Genomic DNA, 25,395 nt, shown 5'->3' with positions numbered 1-25,395 from the left:
ATGTGCAAATCTCTCACCTTTTAAACCTTAAAACAGATATCCAGGAGTCTCTCCAGCTACCCATGCCCTGTCCACGTGCAGCTTAGGATCTCCACCAGAGAGAGAAGGTGTTCCATGGGATCATGGAAAACACAAACTCATTCCTCTACTAGTAAACAATGTCCGGTGGGGGGTGGTCTGGGGCCCTGGTGAGTGTGAGTGCCTGTGCAGAGATAAAGCATAAGGTACATATACACAATGGAATATCACTCAGCCATTACAAAGAATACATTTGAATCAGTTCTAATGAGGTGGATGAAACTGGAGCCTATTATACAGAGTGAAGTAGCCAGAAAGAAAAACACCAATACAGTATACTAACACATATATATGGAATTTAGAAAGATGGTAATGATACCCTATATGCAAGACAGCAAATGAGACAGAGATGTATACAACAGTCTTTTGGACTCTGTGGGAGAAGGCGAGGGTGGGATGATCTGAGAGAATAACATTGAAACATGTATACTATATATGAAACAGATAACCAGTCCAGGTTCAATGAATGAGACAGGGTGCTCAGAGCTGGTGCACTGGGATGACCCAGAGGGATGGGATAGGGAGGGAGGTGGGAGGGGGGTTCAGGATGTGGAACACATGTAAACCCATGGCTGATTCATGTCAACGTATGGCAAAACCAATCAGATCAGATCAGATCAGTCACTCAGTCGTGTCCGACTCTTTGCGACCCCATGAATTGCAGCACGCCAGGCCTCCCTGTCCATCACCAACTCCCGGAGTTCACTCAGACTCACGTCCATCGAGTCAGTGATGCCATCCAGCCATCTCATCCTCTGTCGTCCCCTTCTCCTCTTGCCCCCAATCCCTCCCAGCATCAGAGTCTTTTCCAATGAGTCAACTCTTCGCATGAGGTGGCCAAAGGACTGGAGTTTCAGCTTTAGCATCAGTCCTTCCAAAGAAATCCCAGGGCTGATCTCCTTCAGAAAGGACTGGTTGGATCTCCTTGCAGTCCAAGGGACTCTCAAGAGTCTTCTCCAACACCACAGTTCAAAAGCATCAATTCTTCGGTGCTCAGCCTTCTTCACAGTCCAACTCTCACATCCATACATGACCACTGGAAAAACCATAGCCTTGACTAGATGGACCTTGCTTGGCAAAGTAATGTCTCTGCTTTTCAATATGCTATCTAGGTTGGTCATAACTTTCCTTCCAAGGAGTAAGCGTCTTTTAATTTCATGGCTGCAGTCACCATCTGCAGTGATTTTGGAGCCCAGAAAAATAAAGTCTGGCACTGTTTCCACTGTTTCCCCATCTATTTCCCATGAAGTGATGGGACCAGATGCCATGATCTTCGTTTTCTGAATTTTGAGCTTTAAGCCAACTTTTTCACTCTCCACTTTCACTTTCATCAAGAGGCTTTTTAGTTCCTCTTCACTTTCTGCCATAAGGGTGGTGTCATCTGCATATCTGAGGTTATTGATATTTCTCCCGGCAATCTTGATTCCAGCTTGTGTTTCTTCCAGTCCAGCGTTTCTCATGATGTACTCTGCATATAAGTTAAATAAACAGGGTGACAATATACAGCCTTGATGAACTCCTTTTCCTATTTGGAACCAGTCTGTTGTTCCATGTCCAGTTCTAACTGTTGCTTCCTGACCTGCATACTAATTTCTCAAGAGGCAGATCAGGTGGTCTGGTATTCCCATCTCGTTCAGAATTTTCCACAGTTTATTGTGATCCACACAGTCAAAGGCTTTGCCATAGTCAATAAAGCAGAAATAGATGCTTTTCTGGAACTCTCTTGCTTTTTCCATGATCCAGCGGATGTTGGCAATTTGATCTCTGGTTCCTCTGCCTTTTCTAAAACCAGCTTGAACATCAGGAAGTTCACGGTTCACATATTGCTGAAGCCTGGCTTAGAGAATTTTGAGCATTACTTTACTGGCGTGTGAGATGAGTGCAATTGTGCGGTAGTTATTGTAAAGTAATTAGCCTCCAACTAAAATAAATAAATAAAATAAAATGTATAATAAAAAAAAAGTGACCTGAAAATCATAATTGGGGTTAATCTGGAGAAAGAATGAAGGGAATAGGGTTGGGCAAGGGTTGAAATGAAGGGGGTTTTCACTTTATTTGAAATGTTAATGTTTAATTCTGCGTAGCAAGAAGAGGGGTCCAGAAGCCAGCTTGGCAAAATCCCTCTTTGACAAGCTCAAAGTGAAGAGAAGCCCTGGTGAATGGAGGCTAGAATCATCTGGCCTCAGAAGGGAATAAACTACCTATTTTCTGCTCTGTTGCAATCTCATTTCCTTGAGCTATGTAATCAATATTACATAGGTGATTTCCTTTAGGCAATATTCCTGTAGGATGAATGGCATTATCCCTGTTTTATTTTTTTTTAAATGATAGGTTTATAAGTGGTGTTTGTATGTTTCTTTCAGGTGTTCAGACCTTGAGTCCAAGTTCTCTGTTGTTCCCAGCCCTGAATGACATATTTCACACTTGGTGCTCACTAAACACAGAGGTCTCTTACTCCTCAGCTGCCTCTCTCTATTTTTAGGTCAAAATTGGGCTTCCTAAAAGAGTTTTCTGTATTTTTTTTTTCTTCCCTGGAAAAGTGAATTTCTTTCTGTTAAGTTTAGAAGTTGTAATACATCCATAAGATTCAGAAATCAAAGTATATAAAAAGATTTATTGTGAATTATTCATTCTTTCACTGTTCCCAGGCTCCCAATTGTCTCTAGGCAATGGGTGTTTCTATGGAGAGACATGTCCTTGGGGTTTCTTACTTTGATAGTGATGCTGAAATCACCCAATTCAATGACTTTAGTATATTTACAGAGCTGTACAACCATCATCACAACTAATTTTAGAATATTTTCATCACACCCCAAATACCTCACGACATTTACAGTCACTCTGTAATATCACCCCCAGACCCTGGCAAACAATGATCTATTTTTGGTCTCTGCACATCTGGCTTTTTAAGACATTTACTATAAATGGAAACATAGCAATATGCATTCTTTTCTGTCTGCTTTCTTTCATTAGGCATAATGTTTTTGAGGTTTATCTGTCTTATATATTGGTACTTCATTCTTTCTTATTGCTGAATAATATTCTACTCCATGGACATACTACTTCTGTTCACCCACCAGTTGGAAGACACTTGAGTTTTTACTTATAGGCTTTAGTGAATATTGCTGCTGCAAACATTCACATATAATTTAAAAGAATATTTTAACTTCTCCTGGCAAAATATTTTAGGATTGATATTGCAATGGCCTATGGTGAACATATATGTAACTTCATAAGAAACTGCCAATCTAAATAAAAATAAAAGTAAACAAGTGAGACCTAGTTAAACTTAAAAGCTTTTGCATAGCAAAGGAAACTATAAACAAGGTGAAAAGACAACACTCAGAATGGGAGAAAATAATAGCAAATGAAACAACTGACAAAGGATTAACTTCCATAATATACAAGCAGCTCATACAACTCAATATCAGAAAAACAAACAACACAATCAAAAAGTGGGGAAAAGACCTAAACAGACATTTATCGAAAGAAGACATACAGATAAAACACATGAAAAGATGCTCAATATAGCTCATTATTACAGAAATGCAAATCAAAACTACAAAGAGATATCACCTCACAATGGTCAGAATGGCCATCATCAAAAAGTCTCCAAACAATAAATGCTGGAGAGGGTGTGGAGAAAAGGGGCCCCTCTTGCACCATTGGTGGGAATGTAAATTGATACAGCCACAATGGAAGACCAAATGGAGTTTCCTTAAAAAACTAGGAATAACACCACCATATGACCCAGCAATCCCACTCTTAGGCATATACCCTGAGGAAACCAAAAATGAAAAAGACACATGTACCCCAATGTTCATTGTAGCACTATTTACAATAGCTAGGACATGAAAGCAACCTAGATGTCCATCAACAGATAAATGGATAAAGACGTTGTGGTACATATATACAATTGAATATTATTCAGCCATAAAAAGGAACACATTTGAGTTAGTTCTAATGAGGTGGATGAACCTAGAGCCTATTATACTGAGTGAAATAAGTAAGAAAGAGAAAGAAAACATATTGTATACTGATGCATATATATGGAGTCTAGAAAGATGGTATTGATAAATTTATTTGCAAGGCAGCGATGGAGAAACATATAGAGAACAGACTGGTGGACATGGGGAGAGGGAAGGAGAGGATGAGATGTATGAAGAGAGTCACATGGAAACTTACATTACCATATGTAAAATAGATAGGCAATGGGAATTTGCTGTATGTCTCAAGGAACTCAAACAGGGGCTCTGTATCAACCTAGAGAGGTGGGATGGGGAGGGAGGTTCAAGAAGGAGGGGACATAGGCATACCTATTGCTGATTCATGTTGAGATTTGACAGAAAAAAAAATTCTGTAAAGCAATTATCCTTCAATTGAAAAATAAATTAATTAAAAAAAAAGAAACTGCCAATCTGTTTCCCAAAATGTCCACATAATCTCTCATTTCTATTAGCAATGTGTGAGGATCCAATTTCTGTAATGTTTTGGAAATACACAAAACTGCCTATTTACTTTAAATCACAGCCATTCTACTAGGTGTTAAGTAGTACCTTATTGTGATTTTTTAAAAAATTTCTCTAATTACTAATGGAGCTGAGTATATCTTTATTTATTTATAGATACTATTAATAACTAGAACTCATATGAAGAAATGAAGAATATTGTTAAAAGTCGCTACATAAATAAATATAAAAGCCACTATTATTGTATATTTCACTTAGAACTCCTTGTATCCTATAGGATATTTAAAAAGTCATAAAAGTTTGTCATAAATGTATACTAATGGGAACACAATATATATATATAATTTGTGACAGCAACATAAAGGGGGGAATATGGAACTGTGTAGTGGCATATTTTGTGCACTGTTGAAGCTAATTTACTACTAATTCAAAATACATTGCTCTACACTGAAGATATTAATTGCAATCTGCAAGGTAATCATTTAAAAAGTAAATAAAAATATACACAGAAAATTGAGAGGGAATCAGAATGGTTCACTACAAAAAATGAAACATGAAAGAAGTTAACAATAGAGGGAACAAGGAACAAAAATAAGATATATAGAAAATAAATAGAAAAACAGCAGAAGTAAGTCTCCCCTTGTTATTAATTACAAGAATGATTAGAATGCATGTAAACCCTTGCTTAGAGGAAAATGTATAACTTAAGAGCCTAAACTTAAAAATAAAGGTTTCAAATATTACTTTACACCTTAAGAAACTAGAAGAGCTAGCACAAAGAAGGAAATAATAAAGATTAGAGAGGAGATATATGAAGTAGAGAATGGGAAAACAAAGAAGCAAATCAATGAAACTGATAGTTCTCTCCTTAAAAATATCAACAACAGTAACAAACTAAAGAAGTAGGAGAAACAAATAACTAAAACCTGGAATTAATATGGGGACATCACTACTGATTTTACAAAAAATAAAGTATCTAACACAATGCAATGGACAATTGTGTCAACAAATGTGGGATAACCTAGATGAAACAAATTACTAGAAACACAAACTACCACAATTTAATCAAGAAGAAATAATCTGCAAAGATCAGTAACCAGTAAAGAGATTGTTGAGAGGCTATTTATTATTGATTCAAAGAAAAGTCCAGGATGAATCCTACTGAACATTTAAAGACGAATACCAATTCTTTCTAAATTCTTCCAAAAAATAAAAGGAACACTTCTTAACTTAATCTACAAGACCAGTATTAATTGATACCAAAGTCCGATATTGACATCAAAGGAAAACTACAGAACAATATCCCTTATGAGTACAGATATAAACACTCTCAACAGAGTACTAGCAAACTGAATGCAGCAGTATATTAAAAGTACTATATATTGTATTATATAATACAGCATAATATATAGTATTATATACTATATTATAGGCCAAGTAGAATTTTCCCTAGGAATGCAAGGTTGATTCAATACACAAAAATCAACTAATCATACTAACAGAATGATTGGGAGAAAAAGCATGCAATCATTTCAACGAACGCAAAAATATTTGACAAAATTAAATACCATTTCAATATTAAAACACTCAACAAGCTATAAAGAGAAGGGAACTTCCTCAATATGATAAAGGGCAGCTTTAAAAACTAGAAGCTAACACCATATTCAATGATGAAACAACAAAAGCTTCCCCTCTAAGGTCAGGAAAAAGAAAAGGATGCCTGCTTTTGCCATTTCCATTCAACCAGACATTCTAGCCTTACCATTTAGGCATGGAGAAAAAGACATCCTAGTTGAAATGGAAGGAGTAAAACTATTCACAGATGACACAACCTTATATAAAGAGAATCCTGAAGAACAAAAAATTATAATACTTTCAGGAAAATTGCAGAGCACAGCTTCAACACACAAAAATAAATTGTACTGTATACCTGATCAACGAATAATCTGAAAAGGAAATTAAGAAAACAACTCCACTAAGAGCATCAGAAAGAAAAAAATACTCAAGTTTAACCAAGGAGGTGCAAGACATTTACTGTGAAAACTACAAACATTGCTCAAATAATTTTTTTTAATTTTATTTTATTTTTAAACTTTACAATATTGTATTAGTTTTGCCAAATATCAAAATGAATCTGCCACAGGTATACATGTGTTCCCCATCCTGAACTCTCCTCCCTCCTCCCTCCCCATACCATCCCTCTGGATCGTCCCAGTGCACTAGCCCCAAGCATCCAGTATCGTGCATCGAACCTGGACTGACAACTCGTTTCTTGCATGATATTTTACATGTTTCAATGCCATTCTCCCAAATCATCCCACCCTCTCCCTCTCCCACAGAGTCCATAAGACTGTTCTATACATCAGTGTCTCTTTTGCTGTCTCGTACACCGGGTTATTGTTACCATCTTTCTAAATTCCATATATATGCGTTAGTATACTGTATTTATGTTTTTCCTTCTGGCTTACTTCACTCTGTATAATAGGCTCCAGTTTCATCCACCTCATTAGAACTGATTCAAATGTATTCATTTTAATGGCTGAGTAATACTCCATTGTGTATATGTACCACAGCTTTCTTATCCATTCATCTGCTGATGGACATCTAGGTTGCTTCCATGTCCTGGCTATTATAAACAGTGCTGCGATGAACATTGGGGTACACGTGTCTCTTTCCCTTCTGGTTTCCTCAGTGTGTATGCCCAGCAGTGGGATTGCTGGATCATAAGGCAGTTCTATTTCCAGTTTTTTAAGGAATCTCCACACTGTTCTCCATAATTTAAACTAGGTCAATATGAATGAGAAGACATCTCTTGTTCATTTACTGAAATATTTAATATTTTAAATATGGTAACAGTCCCCCAAAGAGTTCACAGATTCAATGCAATCTCTCAAAATCCCAATAAAAAATGTATCATAATAAATTTTGGAATATTTTCACTGTCCCCCAAATAAACCTCATTCCACTTAGCCATTTCCCAAGGCTACTGGGAAAAGGCTACTATATTTTTGCAGGAATGGACATACTGATCCATTACATACAAGTGATCCAATACATACAAGTGAAAAGAAAAAAGGTGATCAAATGGACTTGATTAAAATTAAAAACTAAAAGACAAATTGCAAATGGGAAAATATTACAATATGTATCTATGACTAAGAAATTACATAACGTTAAATTTTATTTGTCAACTTGACTGGACCAAGGGATGCCCAGATATTTGGGCAAATATCATTATGAGTGTGTCCCTGAGGGTGTTTCTGGGTAAGATTAACCTTTGAATCACAATAAATAAATAAAGCAGATTGACTTCCCTAACGGGGGTGAGCCTCATCCAATCAATTGAAGGTCTGACTAGAACAAAAAGGCTGACCCTTCTTTAAATGAGGGGGGATTTTTCTTTCTTTTGGATTTGAACTGAACCATTAGCTCCTACTGGGTACTGAGGTTGCTGACCCTTACACTGGAACTATACCATCAGCTCTCCTTGATCCCCTGCTTGACACTGCAGATAGTGGGACTTGTCTTTCTCAATATAATTTCATGCCTTTTTCTCACCACACTTTAGAGCCTTCTTTTGAAAAAATGAATTTACTATGGCATCATTCATATACCATATAATTCACCCTCTGAATTTATATCCAAGAACTTTTAGTATATTCATAGTTATACACCCATCATAAATTTTAGAATATTTTCATTGTCCCCCAAATAAACTTCACTCCACTTAGGTAGCATTTCCCAATATCCCTACCTGCCCAATCCTAGGCAATTACTAATTTGCTTTCTGTGTAGTATAGATTTGTCTGTTCTGAACATTTCATATAAATGGAACCATACAATATGTGTTCCTTTTTGGTTTCTTTCACTTAGCATGTTTTCAAGGTCCATTCATGTGGCAGAACGCATTATTACTTTATTCTTTTTATTAATGAATAATATTCTGTTAGATGGTAATATCACACTTTCTATATCCATTCATCATTTGATGGGCATTTGGATTGCTTCCAATTTAAATAATCTCCCAGGGCTGTGGTAACAAATTGCCTTGAACTGATGACCACCCCCCCTACCCCTGCCATAAAACAAAAACCACATACTTATTCTCTTAGAGGTCTGGAGGCCAGAAGCACCAAAATATGTTCATTAGGCCCAAATCAAGGTGTCAGCTACTATATATATCCTCTGGAGGATCCAGGGTAGAATCTTCCTTTCTCCTTCCACTTTCTGTTTGCTGCTATCTTTCCTTGGCTTCTGCCTGCATCCCTCCAGTCTTTAAGGCCATCATCTTCAAATCTTTGTTCTATCTGCCCTTTACATTTTCCTCTCTGAGTGTGAAACCTCTATCTCCCTCTTAAGTGGTTGTGTCTGACTGCATTTAGAGCCCACCTAGATAATCCAGCATAATATTCCCATCTCAAGATCTTAAAAGTAACCACATCTAAAGACAGTCTTAGTTTTGCCATATAAGATTACATTCATGGGTTTCAGAGATTCATATGTAGATTATTTTTTGGTAGTGTAATTTTCAGCTTACCACAGTCTTCCCTCTGGCCCCCAAAGGTTCACATCTACATCACATGTGAAATACATTCATCCATCCCAACATCCCATTGAATCTTAATCCTTTACAGTGTAAATTAAACTCAAGTCCAAAATTTCATATAATGAGTTTAGAAGTCCAAAACCTAATTATCAGCATTATGTAAATCAGAGAGTGAGACTCTGCATATGATCCATCTTAGGACAACATACTTGTCCATCTCTATACCTGTAAAACTAGAAAACAAGTTGTTGTTGTCTAGTTGTGTCTGACTCTTTTGGAACCCAGGACTGTAACCTACCAGGCTCCTCTGTCCATGGGATTTCCCCGGCCAGAATGCTGGAGTGGGTTGCCATTTCCTTCTCCAGGGGATCTTCCCAGACCAGGGATCAAACCTGTGTCTCCCATATTGGCAGGTGGATTCCTTACCATTGAGCAATCAGGGAAGCCCAGAAAACAAGTTACCTCTTTCCAATAAACAATGTTAGAACAAATCAAGTATAAGAGCTTTAGCCAATTCCTATTCCAAAATGGAAAAAAATCAGAACAAAGAGGTCACTGATTCCAAGTGATTTCAAAGCCCAGTATGGATATTTCATTAGGCTGCCAGGCTTAGGAGGAATTCCTTGCAGGTCAAGATTTCCCCCTCTGTGCTGAAGGCTCCATGTTCTGAGCCCAGATTCTTCTCTGAAAGTTATTCTTCATTTTTCTTAAAGGGTAGCATATGTTAGTATCTGAGTAGTTGTAGCCTGTTTCCTGCGTAGAATTTGAAAACCTTGTGACATTCCTTTGTTTCATCTTCTCTCTGTTGCACAGGGACAGCCTTGGGTTTCTCTCCACATGCTTTCATAAGAGTGAATCTCCTAATTTTTTCCAGTCTGGAGAGGTAAGAATACCTCCAATTTTGTACTTTATCACTAGGCCTGTTGATCCATTTTGAGTTAATTTTTTGTCACTGTAGTACTTCTTTCTCAGTCATAACAAATACAAAAAGCATAAAGTCATTCTCTATAAAATTCACAAATGAAACTATTGAACACCAAATCATATAAAATTCAAAAATATAAACTCAATAAGTTACAAATGTCAACCAATTATCATGGAGTGATTTAACACACGAATTTCTTCCTTAGCAAACAAATTACAGCAATCTCAATATTTATCTGTGTCTCATCCTATAGAAATGGTCACTGAGTTAGACTATATTTTTTGTGATTTGGTAGGCCTTAAATCTTGTTGAATAATTTTTCAATTTGAGAACAAATTCTCTACCGGCAACTGGTATTGACAGTTATATATAAACTGAGAGTCAGATAAGGATTTGGAACTGTGTGCAGTATATTAAGTTGCATGATGATGTCCCATCTGTTATTTTTTACTAGGTTCATCAGTCACTTTCAATTGTAATTTTTTATTTAGTTGTAGTAATTCATTTCTACAGTTTTTCAAAGTATACATGTTATCTGAAACAGAGGTTAGCAAACAATGGCTTACAAGCTGAATCTGACCCATCATCTATTTGTGTACAGCACACAAGCTAAAATGGCTTTTGTATTTTTAAATGATCAGAAAATGTTAAAAGAACAGTATGGATGACACGCAAAAATTTTTCTAAAATTCAACCTTCAACAGCCATAAATACAATTTTATTGGAACACAGCCATGCTCATTTGATGACACCCTGTCATTGGGGTTCTTTTGCACCGGGCTGTTTATAGACTACAATGGTAGAGTTTTCCTAAGTTCACTTGCCTTAGTCTTACAGTTGAAACTGACCCACTGAAAAATAGACACGTGAGGCAGAAAAATCATCACCCTTCTAAGGATCAGACATCTGATTTCATAAGAGCTCACTAACAACTGAAAACTTCATTTAAACTCACACACCTATGGTTAATTTATCTACCACAAAGGAGGCAAAAATATACAATGTAGAAAAGACAATGTCTTCAATATGTGGTTCTAGGGAAAACTGCACAGCTACATATAAAAGAAATACATTAAAACATTCTCTAACATCATACACAAAAATAAACTCAAAACGGATCAAAGACCTAAATATAAGACTGGACACTATAAAACTCTTAGAGGAAAACATAGGCAGAACATTCTATAACATAAATCACAGTAATATCTTTTTTGATACACTTCTTAGAATAATAAAAATAAAAATAAACAAATAGGACCTAATTAAACTTAATAGCTTCTACAGGGCAAAGGAAACCATCAAAAACAAAACAAAAAGAGCCCACAGAATGGGGGAAAATATTTTCAAGTGAGGTGAGCAACAAGATACTAATCTCCAAAATATACAAACAGCTCATGCAGCTGTATGTCAAAAAAGCAAACAATCAAACAATGAGCAGATCTAAATTGACATTTCCTCAAAGAAGACATATAGATGGCCAAAAAGCACAAAGCAGAAGAAAAGATACTCAACATCACTAATTATCAGATAAATGCAAATCAAAACTACAATGAGATATCAGCTCATACTGGTCAGAATGGCCATCAACAAAAAATATGCAAACAATAAATGCTGGAGAGAATGTAGAGAGAAGGGAAACCCCCTACACTGTTGGTGGGAATGAAAATTGGTATAGCCACTATGGAGAACAGTATGGCGGTTTCTTAAAAACTTAAGGTAGGAACTACCACATGATCCAGCAGTCCCACTCATGGGTATGCATTGGAGAAAGCCATAATCCAAAAGGACACATGCACCTCATTGTTCACTGAAGCAGGACATGAAAGCAACCTAATAATCAGGACATGGAAGCAACAATATGTCCATCAACAGAAGAATGCATAAAGAAGATGTGGTACATATATACAATGAAATACTGTTGTTGTTTAGTCACTAACTAATGTAAAACTCTTTGCAAGCCCATGGACTGTAGCCTGCCAAGCCCCTCTGTCCATGGGATTTCCCAGGCATGAATCCTGGAGTGGGATGCCATTTCCTTGTTCAGGGGATCTTCTTCACCCAGGGATTAAACCCACGTCTCCTGCACTGGCAGGCTGATTCTTTAAGGCTGAGCCAACAGGGAAGCCCACAATGAAATATTACTTGGTCAGAAAAAAAAGAACTAAATAATGCCATTTGCAGCAACAAGGATGGACCCAGAGATTATTATACTTAAGTCAGACAGAGAAAGATAAATGCCATATGTTATCATTCAAATGCAGAGTCATTTTCTTTCAAAAAAAAAAGGTACAAATGAACTTATTCACAAAACATAAAGAGACTTACATATATAAAAAACAAACTTATGGTTACCCAAGGGGAAACATGGGGGAGAGGGATAAATCAGGAGCTTGGGATGAATATACACACATTATACTATATAAGATAGATAACCAACAAGGCTCTGCTGTATAGTACAGGAAACTCTACTCAATATTCTGTGATAACCTATATGAGAAAATAATCTAAAAGAGAGTGGATATATGTATGTGTATAAATAAATCATCTTGCTCATCACCTGGAACTAACACAACATTGTAAATCAACTATATTTCAATAAAACTAATTTTAAAAAATTTAAAAAACTGTATTTAAAACTCCAGCTGGAGATTGCTTCTCTATCATGTTGCCTTCCTTTTTCCAGAGATCCAAATAAGCAAAAATCATCACTTATCAAGATGTGTTGTTGTTTACTCACTAAATTATGTCCAACTGTTTGTGACCCCATGCACTGTAGCCCGCCAGGTTTCTCTGTCCATGGGATTTCCCAGGTAAGAATACTGGAGTGGGTGGCCATTTCCTTCCTTCCCCAGGGGATAGTGCCAACTCAGGGATCAAACCTGCACATTTCCTGTGTTTTCTGAATTGGCAGGCAGGTGTTTGGTTTTTTGTTTTTTGTTTTTTTACCACTAAGCCCCTAGGGAAGCCAATGAAGATTTACAGTTTTCAATATTCAAAGAGTTCAAATTCCAATCAGCCCAGCAGTGGCAAAGAGCAAGGAAAGTATAGTCCACTAATGCTTTTTTCCCCCAGATTTCCCTTGCAACATTTATATAATTAGAATATTTTATATCCATGTCATCATACACCCAGAAGCAATTAGCCACAAAGTACAAACTCATTTTTTATGATTCTTGCTTATTCTTCAGCACAAATTATTCACTCAAACCCGTAACAAGAAATTCAAAATGTATGGGTTTAATATTACAGATCCTAGGGACTACCCTTGTGGTCCACTGGTTAAGACTCCAAGCTCCCAATGCAGGCAGCCAGGGTTCGACTCTTGCTCAGAGAACTAGATTCCACATGCTGCAACTAAGAGTTTGCATGTCACTAAAGATCCTGCATGGCACACCAAAACTCCAAGATCCCATGTGCTGCAACTAAGACTTGGTGCAGATAGATGCATAGATAGCTGGATGGATGGATAAATAGATCAATCAATCAATATTAACATTACAGATCCTGGAGATCTGGTCTGGAATATGACATAGAAGGGCAGTGCAGTTTCCATAAGAGCTAACTCAAAGAAATGGCTGGAGTTCCCCTCTTGCCTTTCTCCCGTTTGTGATTTATCTAAAGCTTTGTTTCAGTCCTGAGAATTGAATGTAACCATTTTCCTCGCACTCGGAGGACAGAACAATGTAAACGTTTAACATTTTGCGCCTGCTCAAGCTTATTTTTTGGAAACGTGGGGGCCCTTTCTTCTGCATCCTGGAGGCAGTACAAAAACCAAAGGCTTTTTGGACAGTTTTCTTCAGTTAGCCTGCAAGGCTAAAAGCGGTCAGGGGAAGGAGCAAGCCAACTCCCCTGGTGTTGGATCTATCAGTTTCACATTCCATAGTTACCTTTCACCCCTCACTACAGACAGCAGCCCAGATGCTGTTTCACACCGTGGATGACTCCATAGCTACTTAGGTATCAAAGGGTGATAGTGAGGGTCCTTATCGTACCTGAATTCTCCATGCCATGCATTTCCCAAAGGAGAAGGTCACTGAATGACTGACACACTCTGCCCTCCAATACAAATGGGACTGTACATGAAATGGACATCCCAGCTCTAGAGTTGATCCATGCTAATTAGCCAGGCAAATCAAATGAGTCCTTTATTCCTAAGTTTAAGTCGAGAAAGGTTTGTAAGATATTGAGGGAAGTAAAAGAAAAGATCATGATGAACAAAACAAACTATTTCTGGAGGAAAACTCACAGACATAATACAGAAAACTGAAGAGAATATCATTCAACCTTCAAATACAGAAACGTAATGTAGAAGGAAACAATCAGAGCAGGTCTCCCGAACACTCTGGTGGGAACGGCTCCACATGGCAGAAAGTGAGTGTTGGGCACATAAAGCTTCACCTGTATTGACACTCACTCCTGATCGTTCATATTACCACCTGGGTGCTACCTCCTGTCACAGCAGTGATATTAGATTCTCAAAGGAGAACAGACCCTACTGTGAACTGTGCACCTGAGGGATCTAGGTTGTGCTCTCCTTAGGAGAATAATCCTGAAAACATACTCTCCCTCCAAGGGAAAAATTGTCCTCCAGGAAACCAGTTCCAAGTCTCAAAAATGTTGAAGGATGCTGAATTAGAGAACGAGAAAAAGTTCTTCCAAATTATTAGTAATGCAAAAATTTAAGCATCAGGTGCTCAGGTCAAAGCATTCGTGCCTCACCCAGGCTTTGATGGAACTTGGACTCAGTGCTCTTGCCCCGCCCACAGGCCCCGCCCACCTGGTGACCTCTTCCTTAAGGGACCCAAAGCCCAGGCGCTCACCCTGCACTAACGGTCACCATTTCCTGTCCATCCCAGAGCCCGCACCCAGCCACCTGCCCCAGGGCCCAGAGCCCGCCTCTGGCCGCCGTCATGGGTCACCGTGAGAAGGCTCCGAGGAGGCGGCCAGCACCTCCGCACCCGCTGCTGCCCATCCCGCTGCTGCCCTCGCCGCACCTCCCTCATCCGAGACGCCTTCCGGATGGTCTTGCCACTGCCCGCCATGTTGCCCGCAGCGGCCTGGCAGGGGCGCTACCACTACCGCCCCGAGTGCGAGGCCGCGGCCAACAGCCGCGCCACCCTGGAGCTCCACGCCTCCTTCCAGTGCCTGGCCAGGGTCTGCTCCCTGCACCAGCACCACGACATGGCCCTGGAGCACTTCTCCCACGTCTTCCTGCTCCGCTCCCAGGAGCACAGCGAGACGGCCGAGAGCCTGATGTTCCTGCAGAACCAGCGTGGGGGCCGCGTCTCCTTCCTGGACACCAGGATGCCCGAGACCCAAGAGCGGGAGAGCGGCCTCCAAGCCACGCAGGACGCCCTGCACCTGGAGAAGAGAGTCAGCCAGAGCCTGCTCGACCTGCACCACCTGGCCACCGAGAGCAGCGACGCCCACCTGTGCCACTTCCTGGAGACGCGCCACTTGGACCAGCAGCTCGAGTTCATCAAGGAGCTGGCGGACCATCTCACCAACGTGTGCAAGATGGGGGCGCCAGAAGGCGGTCTGGCAGAGTACGCTTTTGACAAGCTCACCCTGGACACCAGTGACAAGGACTGAGCCTGGACTGGACTTTCCCCCGAGTCCCAGGTGACTGCCCAAGGTCACCCTGCCTGCCATGCAGACCACAGTGTTGCCCTTGCAGAATAAGTTCACCTAAGTTTTTTTCTTGCAGTTTTACCAGTTCTTCACATAAAGTTATTTGGTTCCTCAATAAATAAAGGTCTCTGTTTGATTTTTGTGTGCAGCTCTCTCATCTTTTAAACTTTAAAACAGGTATCCAGGAATCTTTCTCGGCTACCCAGGTCTGGTCCATATATAGCTCAGGATCTCTGCAGAGGGATGGAAAAGGGGTTCCTGAGATCCTGGAAAACACAGGACCCCCATGAACAAAGTAGGTGGACAGGGTGGGATGGGCCATCTGAGGACCTAGTCTATGTGGGTACCTGTATGTGGTAAAATTATATATATATATATATATATATATATATATATATATACACACACATACACACACACACACACACACACCATAGTACAGCATTAAAATACTGGTTGTCTCTTAGTGAGAAGTGAAGGAGATTAGACAGGGAGTAAAATAAAGGAGTCTTCAACTTTACCTGAAAACCTTTAGCTCAATAGATTATGCAAATGTTGAAGTCTATTGCTTCTGAGTAGCATGTGGGGTCCTAAACAGGTATGGTACTGTCCGTCTTTAACAGTGTCTCCCTGGAAAACACTGATACTGGTAACTAAGCCATAGGCTGACTTCCCTATAGACACAGGAGTAATATCCTAGCTCACCATGCTAGTCATACATATTACCCTTAAAAACATCCATCATATATGTTGTTCAGTCTGTAAGTCATGTCCAGCTTTACAACACCATGGACCACAGCATGCCAGGTTTCCCTGTCCTCCACTATCTCCCAGAGATTGCTCAACTTCATGTCCATTGAGTTGGTGATGCTAACAATCCCATCATCTGCCACCCTCTTCTCCTCCTGCCTTCAATCTTTCCCAGCATCAGGATCTTTTCTAATGAGTCAGCTCTTCACATCAGGTGGCCAAAGTATTGGGGCTTCAAGTTCAGTCTTCCCACTGAATATTCAGGGTTGATTGCCTTTAGGATTGACTGGTTTGATCTTCTTGCAGTCCAAGGGACTGTCAAGAGTCTTCTCCAGCACCACAGTTCAAAAGCATCAATTTCTTTGGCACTCGGCAATTTATGGTCCAACTCTCTCTCTCTCTCTCTCTCACACATACACACATATTTCTCCCCCTTCCATTGTACCCTTTCTTCCATTAAAGTAATCATACCAGAAAACTCAAACTACCTCAGGAGAAGGGCTGAAAAATATGTGGTCAAGGTTAAGGTCAAATGTTTCTTTCCGAATAAAAAATAAAATAAGACTCCCCAAATATTAAGCCAGTGATTTTGGCTCCTTTAAAGAAAGTAGGTGAGTGATGGTGAGTTGAGGCTAGGAGACAAATTAGGAGACATGGTAGCAGGGCAGACAGACAGTGGTGGCTGGAAATGAGTGGTCACTGAGGAAATGAGATCTTCACATGTTCCAGATGGATTTTGGAGACAAGATTTGCTTAAGGGACAGAGGAGAAAAATGGGAAATGGTGAGAAATAATCTCCATTCCAGGTTTTGCACTTGATCATCTGGGTTGAAAGTATTTCTATTAATTAATCTGGGAATGTTAACAGGGAGACCAAAAGGATGTGGGAAGGCATGTCATGTAAGTCTCAGATGCCTATTAGATTCGAAAGTGGAAATGCCTTGCAGGCAGCCAGAAAACTGAATCTGAAGCTCATGTGGAAATCAAACACTGCTCTGAGCACGTTTCTGGGGTTAGATCCCTGTGTGCCCCTCCCACCTCTTGTTCCTGAAAAAGCTTGCAGCAAATTTAATCAGAGAAGTGAAAATGTACAGAAACAAATGAAAACACTTAGCCAAGAACAAATAATAGTTTAGCCATTAAAACACCTTCAGTTTCTTCTCAAGGGCTTTATATAATATTCTGAAATATGTCCTTGACTTGTCTTGCAGTTACTAAAACCCCACCATGTAGAAAGAGTTAACTACATGCTGACCACAAGAATGTAAAACCCAGACCTGCTGAAACCAGAAGGTTCATGACTGAGATTCCTGAAAACATCACCCTGTTACCTCGCCATCAATGGATCAGAGAATTGAGTACAAGGTGATCAGGCACGCTGAGACCCTTTGCCTCACACTGTTGTTAAAAGCCTCGTGAAAGCAGCTGGAGAGCTGGGGTCTTCTCAGCATGAGCTGCTGGTTCTCTTTGCCTGGCCTGCAACAAAGGCTGTACTCTCCCTTATACAACCTGTGCCAGTAGATTGGTTTCACTGTGTTTTGGGGGAGTGAACCCCAGGGTGGTTGAGTAACAAGGTGAGATAACAGTACTGAAAATAAACATAGAAGAGCCAACATCTTGAGAGTGCTGGACTCACAGGACTGGATAAACTAACTATTGGACAAGAAGATAAGCAGAGTCCTGGAAGATTAAATGAGAGATCACAAAGGTCAGGCCACCTACGCTTTCTAGTTAGATATCTTTGGTACTGAAGTAGTTTATATGGTATCTAATGTATCATGAGCTCATTTAACCAACCTAGGCCTACTTAACCAGTTCATCTAATTAACAAGTGCTGCCCACTGTCTGTGTACAGGAAGCAGCTTATGTGATGCAGGGCTACGTGGGTTGCTCTGTAGTACAGGTCTCTATAGTCAAAGCTATGGTCTTTGCAGTAGTCATGTATGGATGTGAGAGTTGAACCATAAAGAAGGCTGAGTGCTGAAGAATTCATACTTTCAAATTGTGGTGTTGGAGAAGACTCTTGAGAATTGCTTGGACAGGAGAGAGATCAAACCAGTCAATCCTAAAGGAAATCAGTCCTGAATATTCACTGGAAAGACTGATGCGGAAGCTCCAATACTTCAGTCACCTGATGGGAAGAGCTGACTCATTGGAAAAGACTCTGATGCTGGGAACGATTGAAGGCTGGAGGAGAAGGGGATGACATAGGATGAGACGGTTGGATGGCATCACTGACTCAATGGACATGAGTTTGAGCAAACACCAGGAGATAGTGAAGGACAGGGAAGCTGATCCTGCTGCAGGCCACGGGGTTGCAAAGAGTTGGACATGCCTTAGTGACTGATAAACAATCTCAACAACTTGCCAAGTCGAGAGGAAGGGATGCTACATGATAGAGAGGAAAGTCTTCCACATCTTGCTTGTCTCAACAGGATCCACACCTGTCCTCTCTTCTCACTGTCCCATCCCTTCCTCATCTCTCCATCTGCTCATCCAGTGGATTCCATGCCGAGGGCTCTAAATTCCCGCTACTCAAAGTAATTTCCCTGACACCAAGAATACTGGCTTCATTTGGGAGTTTTCTAGAAATGCAGGTTCCTAGCTGGACCCCAGACCAAGTAAATCAGAATCTATACTTGAATGGAATCCCTAGTGATTCATGTGCAAGGTAAAGTTTGAGAAGCACTGATCTACAGAATCTTCTCAGGCACTCACCGTGCATAATGGTTGCCATTTCCTGTCCATCCCAGAGCCCACACCCAGCCACCTGCCCTGTGGCCCAGAACCCACCTCTGTCCTCTGTCATGTGTCACCGTAAGAAGGCTCCGAGAAGGCAGCCAGCATGTCTGCACCCGCTGCTGCCCTTGCCGCACCTCCCTCATCTGAGACGCCTTCCGGATGGTCTTGCCGCCGCCCGCCATGCTGTTTGCAGTTGCCTCGCAGGTGTGCCAGGGCTACCACCACGAGTGCAACAGCCACGCCGCCCTGGAGCTCCATGCCTCCTTCCAGTGCCTGGCCAGGGCCTGCTCCCTGCACCACCATTACCACAACGTGGCCTTGCAGAGCTGCTCCTGCTTCTTCCTGCTCCGCTCCCAGGAGCACAGCGAGACTGCCAAGAGCCTGATGTTGCTGCAGAACCGGCGTGGGGGTAGCTTCTCCTTCCTGGACATGAGAAACTCTGAGACCCAAGAGTGGGAGAGTGGTCTCCAGGCCATGCAGGACACCCTGCACCTGGAGAAGTGTGTCAACCAGAGCCTGCTCAACCTGCACCAGCTGCCCACTGACAGCAGCGACACCCACCTGTGCTACTTCCTGAAGACCCACCACTGGGACCAGCAGGTGGAGTTCATCAAGGAGCTGGGAGACCATGTCAGCATCCTGAGCAACAAGGGGTCCCTGGAAGGCGGCCTGGCAGAGTATGTCTTTGATAAGCTCATCCTGGGTGACGGCGACAAGGATTGAGCCTGGACTGGACTTGCACCAAGTCCCAGGAGACTGCCCAAGGTCACCCTGCCTGCCATACAGACCACAGTATTGCCCTTGCAGAAAAAGTTCACTTAAGTTTTCCATCTTTCAATGTTGCCAGTTCTTCCAATAAATTGCTTCCTAAAAAAATAAAGGCCCCTTGTAGATACATGCGTGCAAACCCTTAACCTTTCAAGTTTTAAAACAGGTATCCAGGAGTCTCTTGAGCTACCAATGCCCTGTCCACAGGCCGCTCAAGATCTGCACAGGAGGGAGGGAAGAAGGGGATCCATGGGACCCTGAACAATACAAAACATACCTTCCCCTAATAAACAATGTGGTATATGGGGTGGGCGTGGGTGAGGTGAGGCCCTGGTGAATGTGGGTGCCTGTGAGTAGACAAGACATAAAAACATGGCCTGAACATCATGACTGGGGTTGATCTCCAGAGAGAGTGAAGGGAAAGGGATTGGGAAGGGAACGAAATAAAGGGGTCTTCATTTTGTTTGGAGCAGACTTCTGGGTAGCAAGATGGGGGCCCTGGATGCTGACATAGCACAGTTTCTTTCTGACAAGCTCACCCTGGGCTTCAGTGACAATCTAAGTGTAGCAGGGCTGGCTTTCCTAGAGACACACTTCCTGTAGTCACCACTGTTGAGCATGGATGCTGCCCTTACAAAATATCAATGTGTGATTTTTTTACTTGAACTGTACCACCCTGCGATAAAGTAGCATGATACCACTCAAAATTTACCTCAATAGAAGGGCTGAAAAATATGATATAAAAAATATCTGATTTATTGATATGGCAGGAAACATTCCTTTCTCAACATATTCATATACATTACATAGAGTATGTCAAATACCTAAGAATAATTATGATATAGCATTTCTGATCATCATACTTTAAGTATGACCATCTCAAGAAAAATAAAGAACTGACTTGTTCACAGTACTTTTTTCACAAACCACAGACTGTTAGGAATCACTCTTGTAAACCTCTAGTGTACCTGGGCTGGAAATATGAAATTTTTAAAAACCAGTCTTCCCAGGTTATATTTATGACTGGAGCAGGATTGCAAGATGCCTTCTTAATATTACAAAGGGGACCAACAAGTTGCTTTTTTTTTTTTTTTTTTTCCTTCTAACACAGTAAACATAAGACTTGAGAAAGCACTTCAGTATCTCCATATTTGCTGGATGTAATTCTGCAGTTTTATTTTTCCAGTCAGATGGGGAAAGCATAGCTCATGAACTTTTGTTGACTGAAGTGCACTGTTCTTCAGAGCTATAGCTCACATAACTGCCAATTTACATGAAATGGTCCCTTGGCGACATTCACTCCTACAATGCAAGACACTTTGAGAGCAAAGTTCTCATCTTTGAAACTGCTTTGCCTTTCCAGTTATAAATACAAAACTTTTCAAAGCACATTTAAAGGTAGTGTGGTATTATTTGATTTAAAAAAGAGTTCTGTTATATAGATGCACACTGAAATATTTATGCATAAAATATCTTAGCATTTCTTCAAAGTAATAATGGGTGAGGAAATATTGCCAGGAGTCAGTAACTGTTGAAGGTGGGAGATGGTATAACTGAGCTTGACACTGTGGGTCCTTTCTAGGAGAGACCCCTCCCCCATATCCTCTGCCTTAGCTCCTCTCTGAAGTACCTAAATAATAATACCTTTATGTACATTTCCTGAGTTGTTTTACAGATGTTAAAACCATCACCAGAGAATTCTCTGGCAGTCCCGTGGTTAGGACTTGGGGCTTTTATTGTCAGGGGCCCAGATTCAAGCCCTGGTCACCTGGTCAGAGAACTAAGATCCCTCAAGCCACATGGCATGGTCAAAATAATGTTTTGTTTTGTTTTGTTTTTTAATTAAACACCACCAAACAGAAGAAATTTAACTACTTGATGATCTGAGCATGTACCTCCCTCCAGACTTACTGGTGCCTAAGGACTGATAATGTTGACCCCAGTGACATCGCCCTGGTACCTTACCATCAATCAATCAAAGAACTATGCACAAACCGATCACATACCCTGAGATGCCCCTTCCTCAACTTGCCTTTCAAAATGCTTTTGAAACCCATCAGGGAGTTTGGGTGTTTTGAGCATTAGCTATCCTGAATTCCTTGCTTGGTTCCCTGCAGTAAATGCTGCATTTCTTTGCACCAAAACTCAGAGCAATAGATTGGCTTTACTGCATGAGGGCAAGTAGACCCAAGTTTGGTTTGGTAACAATGGGAATATGGGAATTTATTGTAATATTCTGTCTACTTTTTATACATTTGAAACTGACCACAATCTAGAGATAACTCATACCTTCCAAAACACACCAGTATAGTTTTGTTACAAAGTATTGCAAAAACAGTAATTTTAATGGTTTAATGTGAAATTTATAGCACTGTTTAAGGTAAATCTTGTTTAAAATAATAACCAAAATAACTTGAATAAAATCTAGTTAGTTCTCCTTCACATTCATATATCTCATGAGATGAGTTTCTAGTATTTATACCATTTTTATAATATATTCTAGAACCTTCCATGGTAACATTTTTTATTATTTATATACCAATATTCTTGGATAACTTAACCTTGAGAAAATATTTTTCATTCCTGACAAAACCAATGCATAAATCTTTCACTGCACACAAAGAGATATGAAGAAAATAGGAGAATGTGTAGTTTTGTTTTTATGTATAAGAAACATATGGTTATGCTTTTTTTTGAAATTGTTGATGGACAATATGGAAAAATTATTTATATTTAACTTCCAAAATTAACTTAACTCAAAAAAATTCCCTTTGGCAATTAAGATTTCAAAAGCAGATGAAAGGCAATGATTTGATGTCCCATTTACAAAATGTAGCTTTACAAATTATTACATTGAACAACTAATCTAATGTGTAGGTCATGGCCACTTGAACTATTTCCCAGTTTGACAAAGCAACAATTTTATTCAGCACCACTGATGAAAAGGATTAGCACAGATTTTGGAAACATTGAAATATGATTTGAAGCTTGTTTCTGAAAGGCTGTTGTTGAATCACGCAAAGATGCCGGGATTCTTGGCCCCCGGAGGAAAAGAATTTAATCCGGGGCCAGAGACGAGGCTTGATCGCTCAGAGCTTTTGTGTAATAAAGTTTTATTAAAGTATAAAGGAGATAGAGAAAGCTTCTGACATAGGCATCAGAAGGGGGCAGAAAGAGTACCCCCATGCTAGTCTTCAGGTGGATGTTATATAGTCACTAGCAGTCTGTTAATGAAAGAAAGGAATGTCTTAAAACTCAGAATGGCACCAGGCCCCTCACCCATAAGATGCATTTTGGGATAATCTTGGCACCAAATGGCTCATCCTGGGCCATAAAATGATTAACTTGAATCTTGAAGAAGGGAAGATCACCATACAAATAGTTTTGTTTACATAGATTAGAGGAATAATATCTGAGTATAACATACTGGTTTGTCAAGTAGGTTCTGAGCCAAGAGGCAGAATCGACTTGAAGACAGAGTTTGGGGTAAATGCATAGTACATTAGCATAGCTTAAGACAAACATTTCCATAAGAAAAAGGCATTAGTTATCTCTAAGTTTGAGAATAGTTAACTTCAGGTGAAGCCAGGTGTCATTAAGGCAACACAGTATTTTAAGAGAAACCTCCTTTTAAATTTGTATAGAGAAGGAAAAAATATCGCTAGTTTGTTTCCTCCTGCCGCTTAAGAGAGATAAAAATGTCTGACAATTGCAGGCTATTTCCTCTGTTTGGAGACCCCTGGCCTTCCTGCCTGTTACCCTCTCATTTCCTAACATGGAGGAGTCTACAAAATGTGTTGTTTCTAAACTGTAAACATGATTAAGGGATCCAAATGACAACATGTGAATCATGACTTCAGACCCTAAACAGTTTTTCTCCCATGTAAGTATCTCTTCTCTCCTCAGAGACAGTATTATTACTCAGGGCCCTCAACCACCACCACCACCATCTCCTCCATCCCTTCCTCTCCCCCAGCAGACGCACTCATGTGACATTTTCCCACATAATCCCAGACCAGAAGTTTGGATTCTACAGTATAGTTTGATGGTGATGACTGAAGAGAGCGGGGGCAGTTGATACCAAGGCTTTGGTATGTGATCCATTAGTGTGGCTCACTTCCAGCACTCTGGGCCCACAGATTTACAGATACGTTCACACAAGCCCTTAATTATCTCATTCTTTACATACTGTTCACAGTCTTTTGTATGTTTTTAAAACAGTGTATATTATTAATCACTTTCATCAGAACACAGCAATGGAACATATGAAATACCACCCACTGTCCAATCAGTATTTCAGATGACATTAATAGCACCAAATTTTTACCCTATTTGGTACTTTTCTCTCTTTACTGACTTTAAAAGCTAAAGATCATGCTGGAAACCCCTCTTAATTGTCTTGCAAACTCTTATATTCCATGAGTGCATCTAATACTTTATTAACCTCATGAATATTTTGAGGCTATACACCCTATGGGTGAAACATGTCCTTCACATCCAGTCTGTACTTTGTAAAGTATGCACTGGTGTCTTTAATTTGACCTAAACTATTTTTTTCAACCTCCAAAGAGTGACTATTCATCCTGGAATTTTAAAAAACAAATTTACATTAATTTTCTCTATATACATTCAGATTTTATATGCTTCAATCTCACATTCTTGTTAGTATCTGCTTTTGAAGACTGAAGAGCTCTTTCTTAGAAAATTTCCCTCTGTAAAGTTCTCCAGCCCCTCAACTATATAAACTGCTATCACTGAAAATGTTTCCAGCACTGCTAGTGTTCCACCTGCACTCTGTAGCCAGAGCTGAACAAGGAAATCTGCATGTTAAAAAAAGATCAGTGTGGATTTCTGCTGGGTGCCATGACATTTGACAACTTATACCTTGAGACAGTTACTGCCTTTCTCAGACTGCCCCCCAAACCAGAGCATATGATTGCATTCATTGGTTGGTTGATTTGTTCAATTGTTAAATCATTCATTTTGTAAAAATAATAATTATCTAATAATAACTGTCTGCCATGCCTGGTTGGGGTATTGTTGGTACAATGGTGATTGTGCCCTCATGGCAATCACAATATGCATAGTCTTTATCTTCCTAAAAGGAAATTTAATTTGGCTAACACTGAAAAACAGGTAAATCCAGTTTAAACATCAAGAAGTTCATGGTTCATGAACTGCTGAAGCCTGGCTTGGAGAATTTTGAGGATTACTTTGCTAGAGTGTGAGATGAGTAAAATTGTGTGGTAGTTTGAACATTCTTTGGCATTGCCTTTCTTTGGGATTGGAATGAAAACTGACCTTTTCCAGTCCTGTGACGACTGCTGAGTTTTCCAAATTTGCTGGCATATTGAGTGCAGCACTTTCACAGCATCATCTTTTAGGATTTGAAATAGCTCAACTGGAATTCCGTCACCTCCCCTAGCTTTGTTCATAGTGATGCTTCCTAAGGCCCACTGGACTTCACATTCCAGGACAACTGGGTC

At 40.1% G+C, this 25,395-nt stretch overlaps 2 pseudogenes; both read left to right on the top strand.

Annotated features, from left to right (window-relative positions):
- Positions 1-15,153: 15,153 nt before the first annotated feature.
- LOC786034 (ferritin heavy chain) lies at positions 15,154-15,649 on the top strand (annotated as a pseudogene).
- Positions 15,650-19,560: 3,911 nt separating this feature from the next.
- On the top strand, positions 19,561-19,919 carry LOC527430 (ferritin heavy chain; annotated as a pseudogene).
- The last annotated feature ends 5,476 nt before the right edge of the window (positions 19,920-25,395 follow it).

Source organism: Bos taurus, chromosome X (assembly GCF_002263795.3).
Source record: "Bos taurus isolate L1 Dominette 01449 registration number 42190680 breed Hereford chromosome X, ARS-UCD2.0, whole genome shotgun sequence".
Classification (NCBI taxonomy): Eukaryota; Metazoa; Chordata; class Mammalia; order Artiodactyla; family Bovidae; genus Bos; species Bos taurus.
The sequence above is the reverse complement of the archived record's forward strand: the minus strand, read 5'-3'. Positions and strand labels throughout refer to the sequence as shown.